This window comes from Nilaparvata lugens, chromosome 3 (genome assembly GCF_014356525.2).
Source record: "Nilaparvata lugens isolate BPH chromosome 3, ASM1435652v1, whole genome shotgun sequence".
Classification (NCBI taxonomy): domain Eukaryota; kingdom Metazoa; phylum Arthropoda; class Insecta; order Hemiptera; family Delphacidae; genus Nilaparvata; species Nilaparvata lugens.
The window spans coordinates 88164667-88177642 of record NC_052506.1 but is presented as its reverse complement, the minus strand read 5'-3'; positions in this window follow the sequence as shown (position 1 = coordinate 88177642).

Here is a 12976-nt window from a genome sequence, read left to right as displayed (position 1 = left end):
TTTAATTTGTAATTAGATTGAAGAATGTGTAAACATCATGAAAAATTGTTTTGTTTTATGAGGTTAACTCAGTTGTAGAAAAACGTTCTTGGAGGTTAGTCATCAATTATTACTAACTACAATAAAATTGTACAGTAATTTTAGAAGAAATAGATAGATTTTTAAGAAAAGAATGGACTACAAACCGTTTACTAATAAGCACCAAGTTTGATTAAAAATATCACCGTAAATAGATTAGTATTTTTTTGAATTTCCAACTTTAATCAAAATCACCACTCATCTTGTGTACGTTACAGACGAATAAACTTTATAACTAACACTATTTGACACTTCTTAGGTGAATCATATGGAGGAAGAATAGACTTTCTGTTTGATATCTGTCAAGGCTACTCAAAACATCTAGCCAAGACTTGATTGACGTTTGGAATAAATTAACACCTGAATAAATGAAATAAAAACACATAGATGTTGTCAGTTTTCTACACTTGTAGAAAACTGACAACATCTATGTGTTTTTATTTCATCATGGAACGTTTCTACAACATCGACCACAACTCATCTGAATAAATATTTTATTCTACTGGAATTGCATTCCTCCAACAGGGGAGCCCCCCTCCAAGCTCAATAACGCACCCCCACTAAATATCCTAAATTTAAATCGCTCCCCCAAGAAAATCATCCTCGCAAAAATGAGTTTGTCAGTCAATATATTATTAATATAAACACTGCTAAACTTATAGAGGCCCCCGCCAAGAATGTATCTCTGACTATAATGAGAAATCAAGAATGTAATAATTTATTGCTATCTGAAGAGTTCGTAGAAAAATTTCACGCCCATTTTGTTGCTACCAGCACAGAAGAAGGAAACCTAGTTTCACTTTATCAATTCAAAATCACTTGCACCGCCATTATTAATAATAATTTTTTTTATTCAATTTTTTCTCACATTAAGTCATGATAAGTTTTACAAATTGAATCAATCATTATACATAATTTTATCATCTTATATCTATCATACATGAAGTGAGAATCTATCAAGATTTTCCTATTATAATTTTGTGGCTGCCCTATGAAGCTAATTTTAGCTTATATTGGGGCATTGAACATACTCAGGGATATTAATAATAATAATAATAATACTAAGGGTGATGCCCACATAAGCTCTTAGGCTTGTGCGTGGGTAATGAGTGAGAGGGATGATGATGAGAGATGACGACTACTTTTTAGGTAGTCGGGACCGACGACTTATCATCTGCTCCGAAAGACGGGAATGTTTGGAGTCATTTTTATTGATATAATGTTTATAGATATAGAATGTTGACAGCAAGCTGACCGTTCTGTTCGTACCCTCAAAGTACGAGGTTGAGGTCGATTTTTAGCTTTCAGTTCAGGTCGCGCTCGCGATCGCCCTCCAAAACACAATGTAAAGCATGGGAGTGAACAAAAGTTTCGATCGCGATACAGACATTCAGCAAGATGTTATCCAGATGCTTTTATTTTTGCAACCTTATTAGTGGAATCGATTGAAACTGAAAGCTAAAACGCGACCTGCCGGTATGATTTGATTTTTCACACTGAAATTGTTTACCATTATTAACAGAACACTGAGATACATTTCTGTATACAATATGACGTTAAAGTAGAGCAGTAGAATGCAGAAAACTATTAATCGATATTTTAATATCATAAGTGGAATTAATTATTCTGGTTCTCAAATCTGTAATATGAATACCAGTCGACCTTATCTGTCAAAGTTCGGGTGGAAGTTTGAAGAATGTACACACGTCCACACACTCAACTTGCTGACATTCCACTAACTCTGATGAATGAGCTTGAACTTTGCGTCGATAAAATGGAATTGCGAACAGAGGGAAGCCTGCACTAATTAAATAGCAGGAATTCATCGCCCAACAATACCATCCATTCTCAGTCAAGCGTATTTCTCATTCTCTCTCAATCACTCTCTCTGTCTCTCACTATTTCCAATAAAATAAAATACATAACTTGTCTTTTTGACTAACGGCTATTTCTCACTTATGAAATAATTTTTTTATAGTAGCTCTCATCAAATTTCCATATCTAGCTGTTAACCCTGTTGTCATTATTATTTCCAGTAGCAGAAGTCTTCGGGGTAATTTACAGTATTTAATTTGGATTTTCGTTTAAAAATAATTATCAAATATTACACAATTTGTGTAAATCAATAAAATGTAAAAATACTAGGACTGAGATCAATTTATTACGTGAATTTAGATTCAAAAATCAACGAATGAAGACCACGTTAGAAGAAGACTGCCTAGAAAGCAGTCGTTAGGTCACGTCAGAAGCCCTGAAATTGATCAATTGCGACCTGAAAACTAGACCCTAGACCCTAGACACTAGACCTGAGCCAGCCAGGTCACTCGATATTGTTTTTATTATTATTTACTAGTAAAGAAATCATTTTGAGGATCTCTCAAGTGCCATTTGAAGGAATCAAGGTCCAACCATCATAACTCAGTTCTTGGACTTGAAAATAGGTAAACAAGTTCACTTACTATTTGAAGATCTAATATTTCTTACTAATATGATGTTCAGGTGTACCTCTCTGTTCCTATAATAAGCAATTACATAGCTAATACAGCAAATGAGAGATAAAATAATTATTATCGGATTTTGATTACTACATAACCACATAGATATGCCTAGTGTTAACCACCGGTTTTTCCCTCATGTTGAAAGTGGAAAAATTATCTCCGATAAGTATCACATTCTATAACAACTCTCTTATTACATCTCTGCTGTTGTTTAAAATTATCTCCTATTGACCAGCCTTCAATTATAAAAAAAGAAAAACATAATTTGTTCACCAATCTTTCATTGCCTGATCCATTAGACCGGTTGCATGAGAGCCTGTTGAATAGTAACCATGATTAAATGTCACGAGAGCCAATCAGAGAAGGTTTTTTGAAAAGAAGGCTTCTCTGATTGGTTTTCGTGGAATTTAATCACTGTTAAGATTCAACAGGCTTTTGAGCAACCGGGCCTCAATATTTGAATTGATGGCAGTTATCGAATAAAGTTCAGTGCCTTAGCGATAAAGTAATCGTAATAGCTAATACCTTGAACTTGCTAACCTAATAGACCCAGTAATGAAGGCCACTAATAAGGAAATCTCAGTATAATTATTCGTTTTTGTGCAGCCTATGAAACTAGTTTGAGGCATGCTAATATGCATAGGAAGATTCTCTTTCCTTCAACTCATCTCTTTCTTTCATTATCTTTATTTTATCAATAAATTAGAGAAAAAGGTGAAAAGCCGTTAGGCTTACTGGTACATGTGATTTCACAGTAGCTAAGGATCATTATTAGATACTCTACGCGTTGAGGAAAAACATGTTATCATATTACTTTCCACACAAGCATCATTTTCTTTGGGTTCTCATTATTGAGAACTTATCATCTATAATATTATTATGATTTTCTGTTTCGAATTCAAATTATTAGAAGAGACTGATGGATTTTTCATGGTAATTTTGTGGATGAAATACAGTGTATCAACAATTCAAAATTCCTTATCACCATATTTATCTGCTTCATGTTTAGGAGGAAATTGAATTAGAAAGACATTCGGCATTCCATCTTAGATAATAAAGTAGATATAAGCTGCATTTTTATTTGATTTTTTAAAGTTTAATTTGCCTTGAAATTGAAGAGGCAACAGTCCAACTCTAAAAGAAGTGTCGTCTTTCAAACAAGGAAATTGAGAGCTGAAACTCACTTGAGGTTGTAAAAAATCATACATATATTTTGTCAAAATCTGTGAGCAAGTTCATACTAATAGTTTATGTTTTTATCCTTTATTTCAAAATAATACACCATTTGCGTTATAGGCAGTAAGAGCTGGAAATCTTACCAGGAAAAGGTTAACTGTTCATTCCCTTTGGAAAAATGATAATATTTATCACTATTATAATATAGTAAATAGTTTATGATAATATAATGCAGCCTGTGATGTTTATCCTATTAAATTAAGCGAGCAATTTCTGTATACATATGGTTATTTATGTTTAACAGATCTCGAAAACTGCTCTAACGATTTTCACGAAACTTGGAACATAGTAGGTTTATGATATAAATATTCGATTGCACTAGGTCTCATTCTTTGGAAAACTCGCTGAACGACATTAAAAGGATAATTCATCCTTGGAAAACAGATGATAATTACGTCGTCTCTCGATAACAGAAGATGCGTGTGCCTGTGTGGGAGAGAGACAGAATTATTTCCAGCTGTGTAATCATAATCAATCACCGAGAAATTTTATCTAGCTTCACAATTTTTAATCGATTTGATCAACATAATCTGATTTGTTGACATGACATGATAATCCTCCTAAACTAGAGTATATCATAATTTTCAAAGTTGATCATTATTTGACAATTTCAAGTGATTAGTGAGTGTTATTTTGTTATTCAATTTGATTTGTATATAATCTAAATTATAATTTTTTTGTTTTCAAATGTTTGAACAGAAAATTGAAACTGAATTCAAGTGTATGGAACATAACCTACTTTCTGGACTATTGATAGTGTATATATCAAAATTCGGGAAAGAAACAGTTTTGGGCTGTGCCTGTTAGTACTTCCCCAATCATTTTGAAGAATTGTGTTCGGTTTATCAAAAGTCAATAAATAAATATAACAAGCGAAGCTCGGTGCCCCGATATTTATTTCCGAATCAGAAAACTCAAAAGTTTTGGAGAAACTTTCAGTTCGCTTCCAGCCACTTTAATAGCTATATTCTTCCTTCTTCTTGAAAATTGCCGTTTATGTCAATATTTTTGAAAACAATTTTACTTCTAGTTAGAAGTTATGGATTACACAATCTCTCAGAGCTCACCGTCAATCTAAATAATCTTTATGGAAACATTTACTAATCTTCTGAGTGGTGTAGATGAGTAAATATTTATTACTCATAAGATGAGTAATTATTACTCATAGATGAGATTTATTACTTTATAAGATGAGTAATTTATTAATTTTATTCAAAACGTCTGAAGAAAAAAGAAAACTTAACACAGAACCTTCTTTTGCTGAAAGTAGAGCCTATCCCTAAGCCTTTGAGATGATGATAATGATTATAAGAAATGACTGGACTCAAAGATTATGTGGATTCCGATACATCGGGAAGAAATGATAAACATCATTAGAGAACATTGGTAGTTCACTCGTTCCGAAAGTAAAACATAGAATTTTATAAAGAATATTATAGGATAATACTCGTAGCTATGAGTTTTATAGGAACGGATTTAATCCTTTGTAAACAAAGATTTATTTCCTTATAAGAAATAAGGACACTCACCAGTTCTCTTCTATCAGCTGATAATTATTTTGAATCCAATAAAGATCATTTCTTTAATTCATAATCAAGGTGAGCTAGCCTCAATTAGATCAGTATTGGCTGAATCAGAGTGGTTGAATAGTTGCCAAAGTATCACATTGAAAACATACAAAATTGCCAGAGGGTACGGAATTCCATTAAATAGCAAGGCTGGTCCTCAATCGTATGACAATTTCAACAACAAAAAAGCCTCAAAAAAAACTTCAACTGGCAACATCATATATCACTGAATAAATCTGTTGCATGTATTTCAATTTTTCAAACGAATTCCATCTCATGCACATAGTTTCTAACCTAAATTTTGTAAAAGTTTCTATCTGAAAAGAGACAAAATGAAGAATAATATCTAAGACCTAGTCTTCACTCACCTAGCGACGCGTAGCTAGAAATACGTCTTTGGAAGACGTAGTGCCGGTTCCACAAAAGCCGTTAAACGTGATTAATTCCACGAGAGCCAATCAGAGAAGCCGTCTTATCAAAAAGGACTTCTCTGATTGGTTCTCGTGAAATTAATCAAGGTTAAAATTTAAACGGCTTTTGTGCAACCAGGCAGTAGTCGTCCTATCTTCCAATATTAAATCTACGCTACGCAATCTGTCCCGTTCACACCAGCGTTGCGTAGCTTCAATATTGGGCTTCAGATTGGACGGCTATGTGTTCCGAAGAGGCATTCCCAGCGAGGAATTCACGTGGCTAGGTGTGTGAAGACATTTAAGTGGACTCAACTGTAATGAAAGTCTTTATGGGTTATTCAGGCAACCTCATCCATTCATTTTTTGGTTGATTATTTTTCCATTATTAAATCTATTCTAATAAATTTCTAATGGAATTGAGAAAGCATGCCTAATAGTTTTCATAATAAGTTAAATGCAATATTCTTCCATTAGTTGGGTGGCTCGTTGGAGTAAGTGATAATGCGCCAGTCTAATAATCAAGAGAACCCGAGTTCGAATCTCGACCGGGCAAAAGTTTTTGACCACATCAGAACCACATAGATACGGCCACCTCGTCTTTCGGAGGAGACGATAAGCCGTTGGTCCCGTCTACCTGAAAAGTAGTGGTCGTCTCTCATCATGATCCCTCTCACTCATTACCCACACACAAGCCTAGGAGCTTATGTGGGCATCACCCTCAGTATTATCATTATTAATAATTATTGCGATCATATAATCACGGATGACAATAAGTTATATGCCTAATCACAGTTAATAAATTATATTCAATATTAATGTACCTTGTAAGGGAGGGGGGCATTAAGACTATTGGAATTTAAGGCTAAGGGAATATAATTGATTCTAGAAAATTGATTAAAAAAGATTTGTTCAGACTAGTACACCTAATATGTAGCCTACAATGAAATATATAAGTCAGATCTTTTGATTGACTACAGTAGTTACACTCCAGAAAGTTGGAGTCGAGAAGGGAAAGACTAATAGAGGTTGAAACTTCTCAAGGCGACATTTCTCAACATGGTTGGAAGAAATTACATAGCAATCACGTTTCGTGTATTATATTAAGCGGGTGTCTAAATAGAAACGTCAAATTGTATTCTAACGAAATACCTGATGAAGTAGAAACTCATAAATCCGAGAATAAAGTAGAAGGCAGACCAGATCCTTTCCGGCAATGTTGATTTTAATTTGAAGTGAGTTCGGTTTTACTATGGTATCAAGTATTTTTGTCCTGTTAGCGTCGATGTGAGATGGTCGATCGGATCAGAGAATGCAGCCTTGGTTTAGAGTGCAAGGGCTTCCGTTAACATTACATTCATTCTAATTCATTCTTCCCAATGAAGTACAATCATTAATACAAATAACAGAAAGCGAATTTGGTAATTCATTTCAATTTTATTCATGTACTGTTTTATCAAATCTGTAATATTCATTAAGTTTTCTCTATTAGGTTGAAGGATACCGTAGCGAAGGATAACAAAACATCCAGCTTTATTCCAAACTAGCAAGAAACCCGTGCTTCGGAAGGGTCTATTTTAAAACTTGACTTAATGAAATCTTGAAGAACTGAAAATAGGTCTATTACCAACCTCGGTTAATCAAGAATCTATATGAAAATTTTCAAGTTAATCAGTCCAGTAGTTCAACCGAGATGATGCGTCAAACATAATTTTCCTATCCCGTACGTGTATAAGCCAGCTCTTTCCTTTATTATAGTACTAGCCGTCAGTCTCGCTTCACTCGCCATATTCGTCTAGCCAGGGGGCTCCGCCCCCTGGACCCCCGACTGGAAGGTCCATAAATGAGATCAGCGGGCTAGCTTTGCTCGTCTGCAATTTTCATTTGAGCATGCTTCATTCCATCAGAAAGTCAAAGTACTTCCTCGCCCGATTCAATCACCGATTAATTTCAATTATTTAGTGCAGGGTGGAAAACTTTTATTAGGATATTATGAGAATTATTGTACTCCAGTCTAGTCTTTGAAATTTTCCCACCTCAGCTAAACCAGTGTACTGAAAAAACGCAGATTTTGTAGCGTATCTTTTACGTTATTTCAAATTCCTTCTAACACATTATTACACCCTAGCTGAGCTTCTGTAGTATATTTGAACATTTTCTGTTCATTTTTTCTCGATAAATCTGGGAAAAATAAAAAAAACGCTGGAAAACGCTAATTTTAGGCGTATCTTTGGAGATTTTTCCAAATCCGTTCTTAGTGCGCCTCTAAAGGGCCAACTGAACATACCTAACAAATTTGAACGTTTTTGGTCCGGTAGATTTTTAGTTCTGCGAGTGAGTGAGTCAGTCAGTGAGTGAGTGCCATTTCGCTTTCATATAGATAGATAGATGAGTCAGCTCCACAAATTATTGACAGTTTTGAGCTCTCCCTCATTACCCGGTGATTCGAAACCCACCTGAAACCCGGGGTACATATCTCCTCAAAATCGCTCGCATTTCTCACGCTTAGAGAAGCTCAACGAGAACAAATAAAAATACTCTTTATTAAAAGTATCAAGAAAATGAATTTCATGCCTATTTAGTAATTTCTATTGGTTTAATTGATTTTTTACGAGTAGTAAGGAGTAGGAAGAATAGTGACCTTATGAAAAGAATTCATATGTTGAAAGAAACCTGAGACTCATAAATTTGATAGGAAAAAATAAAAATCACATTTTTTAATCCAGTAGAAAACTCCAATTAATAGATTAAGGATATTATGAATAAGAAGAGTGCTACCTCGCCCATATTATCAATTGCTTTGAATTAGTGTTGAGACAATAGCGTGAAAGATTGTGTAAGATGTGAACGACCATGATTTCAGGGATGACTGCGCTTATAGCTGTACAGTTCGAAATGACTAATGTGCTGACTGCTGACTGTTGTTAAGGTTCCTATTAGCTAATAGCCAACGGCCCCACTATGATCCACATTTTTTGTTAAAGCTAAATCAATCATAGAAGTTTCAAGTTCACTGCACCAAAAAAATAACTAATTATAATTAAAAATCAAATAATCAGTCAACATAATTCATTCACTAGAACTAGCTTACAGCATCAGTGAATAAAGACAAATCAAGCTATGATGTTTTGATATTCCTGACCTTTATCAATTGAACTGACCTTGAAATCATTGTCATCAATGATAGCAAGAATGCACGAAGAAAGGTAATCAATCTTTTTGTCTTGCCGGATATAATGGTCTATTACCTCTAGCTATTTTTTATAAACAGTGAAATATTACGTATTTGATTCATAATAGCACCCCCTGCTGAAACGAAGCCCTACGGATATTTGTTGGCTGTTAATTAAGATGTACAATTTAGCGTACTTAATGTAAAATGAACTGAAAAATTGAATAAAATCGTTTCCAGATCTGTATCTACAGTAATTTTCAAGATATGTGACAAAATACGCGGAATTGGTTCCGAAAAACATGTTCCTTTAAGGTTTAAAGCAGATTTACTATGTTAAATGTACAATAAACACAAAATATTTTACTGAACTTGTAGAAAATTTAATTTCGAAGAGAAACTTGTAAAATAAGTCTATAATAAACAAACTTGACCTTTAAAAAAATAATCCTAATTAAAGCATACAAAACGCATGAAAAGAGAGCTTAACCGACTTGTCTATTTTGCATGCGTTTTGTATGAAATAAGGGATTTTTTTAAATCACTTTTTGCTTTTAGAAAAAACGACTAGCAGTCAGATATTTTACAATACATGAATTAATCAGTCACTGTTACAACGAGATCTTTCGGCAGTTCCGCCATCTTCTTGATTTTTTTAAGGTTGCGTTTGTCTATTATAGACTTATTTTACATCTTTCTCTTGGAAATTAAATTTTCTACAAGTTCAGTAAAAAATATTTTGTGTTTATTGTACATTATAACATATTAAATCTGCTTCAAACCTTGAAGGAACACGTTTTTCGGTACCAAGTTTTGCGTATTTCGTCACATATCTTAAAAATTACTGTAGCTACAGGTCTGGAAACGGTTTTATTCAATTTTTCAGTTCATTTTACATTAAGTACGCTAAATTGTACATCTTAATTAACAGCCAACATATACCCGTAGGGCTTCGTTTCAGCAGGGGATCTGGAATTCAGACGAAATCTTTCACCCTGTATAACATATTAACTATGTTAATTAGAACTTTTTTCTTCTTTTGATGTGAGGAATCACGCCCTGACTTATGGGCACCTTTTTTCAGAGCACTCTGTATAATTCTTTAGTCTTACTTAACGTTAATTTTTTGTGGATAATCAAATTAATTTTTTTGGTTATTGTACAAAAGTCCCTGGAAATCATGTGGATTGGACCCTACCATTGAATTTTTACATAGAAATTTTGAGTCAGGTTCTAGACAAGGGAATTCTTGTTACAGTCCACGCTCTTCTAGAGAGAGCAGTCTAGACCTAGAGGCGGCTTCCCTGCCAACTTGAACATTTCCACATCGATCCTGTCATCCTCCATCTCCTTCTCTCTCCTTTTCCTCCCCACTGACTATCCTCTCTTCCACTTATATTTAGTGGAGTACTTGACACAGTCTACTTGAGATTCTCTCCCTCCTCGTTCCTCTTATTCAAAATTCTCTCGTTCTTCCACTTCTTCTTTTCCACTCCTTTATGCACTGAACTAGGAAATTTATCAAGTTCTTAATGAAATAAAATTACATGGTATCGATCTGTATTTGCATTATTCCAAGCATAGTTCAATTTCCAACATTTAAATATAGATTAACACAGCTTAATAATGGTAAATCATGTGTCTTGAAAACTAGTCTAATCATCATCAATGACCTAATTTCGCTTGCACAAAAGACAATTCAATTTATATTGTGAACTGAGAGATCTCGGGGATTCTTTAATGGACAAGGTACCATCATTTACGTCTTGTTCGGTCTCCAATTCTATGCTCTTTAAATTACCATATCATAGAACTGAGATGAAAGTGTTTTATATAAGTAATGAAACATTGCTGGTAGGTATTTGAATAAGATTGATACAATAAAATGAGATTACATTAATAAGATTGATAAAGGAGTTGAAATATGTTGTGTCGTTATTTCAAAAAATTAAATGACTCCTTATAAACTTGCTGATTTTAATACATCTATTAAAATCGATCAATTTTTATACATCTATTAAACAGCGATTGCCTATCCTAAGTACAACTACTACCACTTAAATAAATTACTGGCATAGGTCATGTTGTATGAACGTGAAATGAGCGCAAATCCTAAATGGATGCTGCTTACACTAATAGAAATGTAAATTCTATTTTTACTTTATTGCTTTCAAACAGATTATTCATCAGCAGAATGGTACACATCTTTGAACAAAACTATCCTCAGGGCGGGAAAGCTTGCAAAAATCTAGTGGAATTTCACTAATTACGCTCAACTATTGTTCAGTCACTCATCTTAGAAACACAATTTCAGTGTATTAGTTCGGGTGAAAGTCTACTTAATCTTCGCTTTAATGGCTTATTGTGATTGTATAGTATGTCAAACTACATAGCACGCGAACTCAAAGATCAATCTTCCCGCATTGAGAATAACAACTAAGTACATTCTATATTATTTAGTACATTCCAGTATTTGATGACGAGAATAGAGATTAATCTACTCAAATAGACAAACGACCATTGACAATCTATCATTAATTTGAAGTTTCCTCATGTACTGCATTGAAATACGGTAGGCCAATAGCCGGTAATGTTTTACTCACATATACTGTTATAGAGATAGCCTATACCTTAAGGCTGTGCAAAGGCTAAAAAAAACTTTCTACTTGTGATATTTTACAAAGTTTTTTGATTTGAATATCATCAAGCTATCAAAATGGAAAAGTTTTCTCAGGAAAACATTTTTTTCCGATCATTACTTTTTGACATATGAGCGCCTGAAGTTTGAATTTTTGGGACAGAACATTTCAAATTCGGTAAGATATAAATCCATGAGATCTGAAGGATGGATTCTTCATGGTATTGTTGATCTAGTAAAACAAAAATTTTCTGAAAATATCAATTTTTGAAAAAGTTATTCAATTTACCAAAAATAACTCAACTAAAAGTTATTTTTAGTAAATTAAATAACTATCTTAAAAATTGATATTTTCAGAAAATTTTTGTTCTACTAGTTCAACAATACCATGAAGAATCTATCCTCTAAATCTCATGGATTTATCTCTCACAGAATTTGAAATGTTCTGTCCCAAAAATTTAAACTTTAGGCGCTCATATCTCAAAAAGTAATGATCAGAAAAAAAAGTTTTTCCTGAGAAAACTTTTTAATTTTGATAGCTTGATGATATACAAATCAAAAAACTTTGAAAAATATCACGAGTACGTAGAAAGTTCATTTTTAGCCTTTGCAAATTCAAAGGTTCAAATCCCGGCCCGGGCAAGGTATCTTATAATTACAATGTATTGATCTCTGTATTAAACAAGTTTCGTTCTACAAAATATTTCTATCATGATGAATTTTTCTTTAAAAAATTATTACTTTATATATACAAGGTATATAATGTTTATCTCGGGCCACTCCCGTGTTACGGATGGACACGTTAATAAAAAGCAGTCGTTAGGTCATGTCAAAGGCCCTGAAATTGATCAGTTGCGACCTCAAAACTCTAAAACCAGACCTGAGCCAGCCAGGTCACTCGATATTATTATTATTATGCCTTAAGCTGGGTTTTAGTTTGTGCGTAAATACCGTCGTCGATCACGACTGGGAGAGGATCTCAGATTGGGTGGATTTCAATTTGTCTAAAAAACCTAAAATATTATGTTCAATTATGTATGAATGCGGGAGGTTGAGTTTATAATTTGTTATACTTTTCAATGGCAATATGTTGATATTATTAGAAATGTTTTGATTCTTGAATAATAAACACAAATAATGAAAAGTTATTTGATCAGCTGTTTTAGCACACTTGAAATTTGGACAATATGAATGTCAACAATGCTTGTCGTCGTCGACTGCGGAAGTTTACGCACAAACGAAAATGAACCTTCAATCCCCTAACCCTCAATGTATTGATCTCTGTATTAAACAAGTTTCGTTCTACAAAATATTTCTATCGTGATGAATTTTTCTTTAAAAAATTATTACTTTAATGATTAAGTAGGACCCTTGTA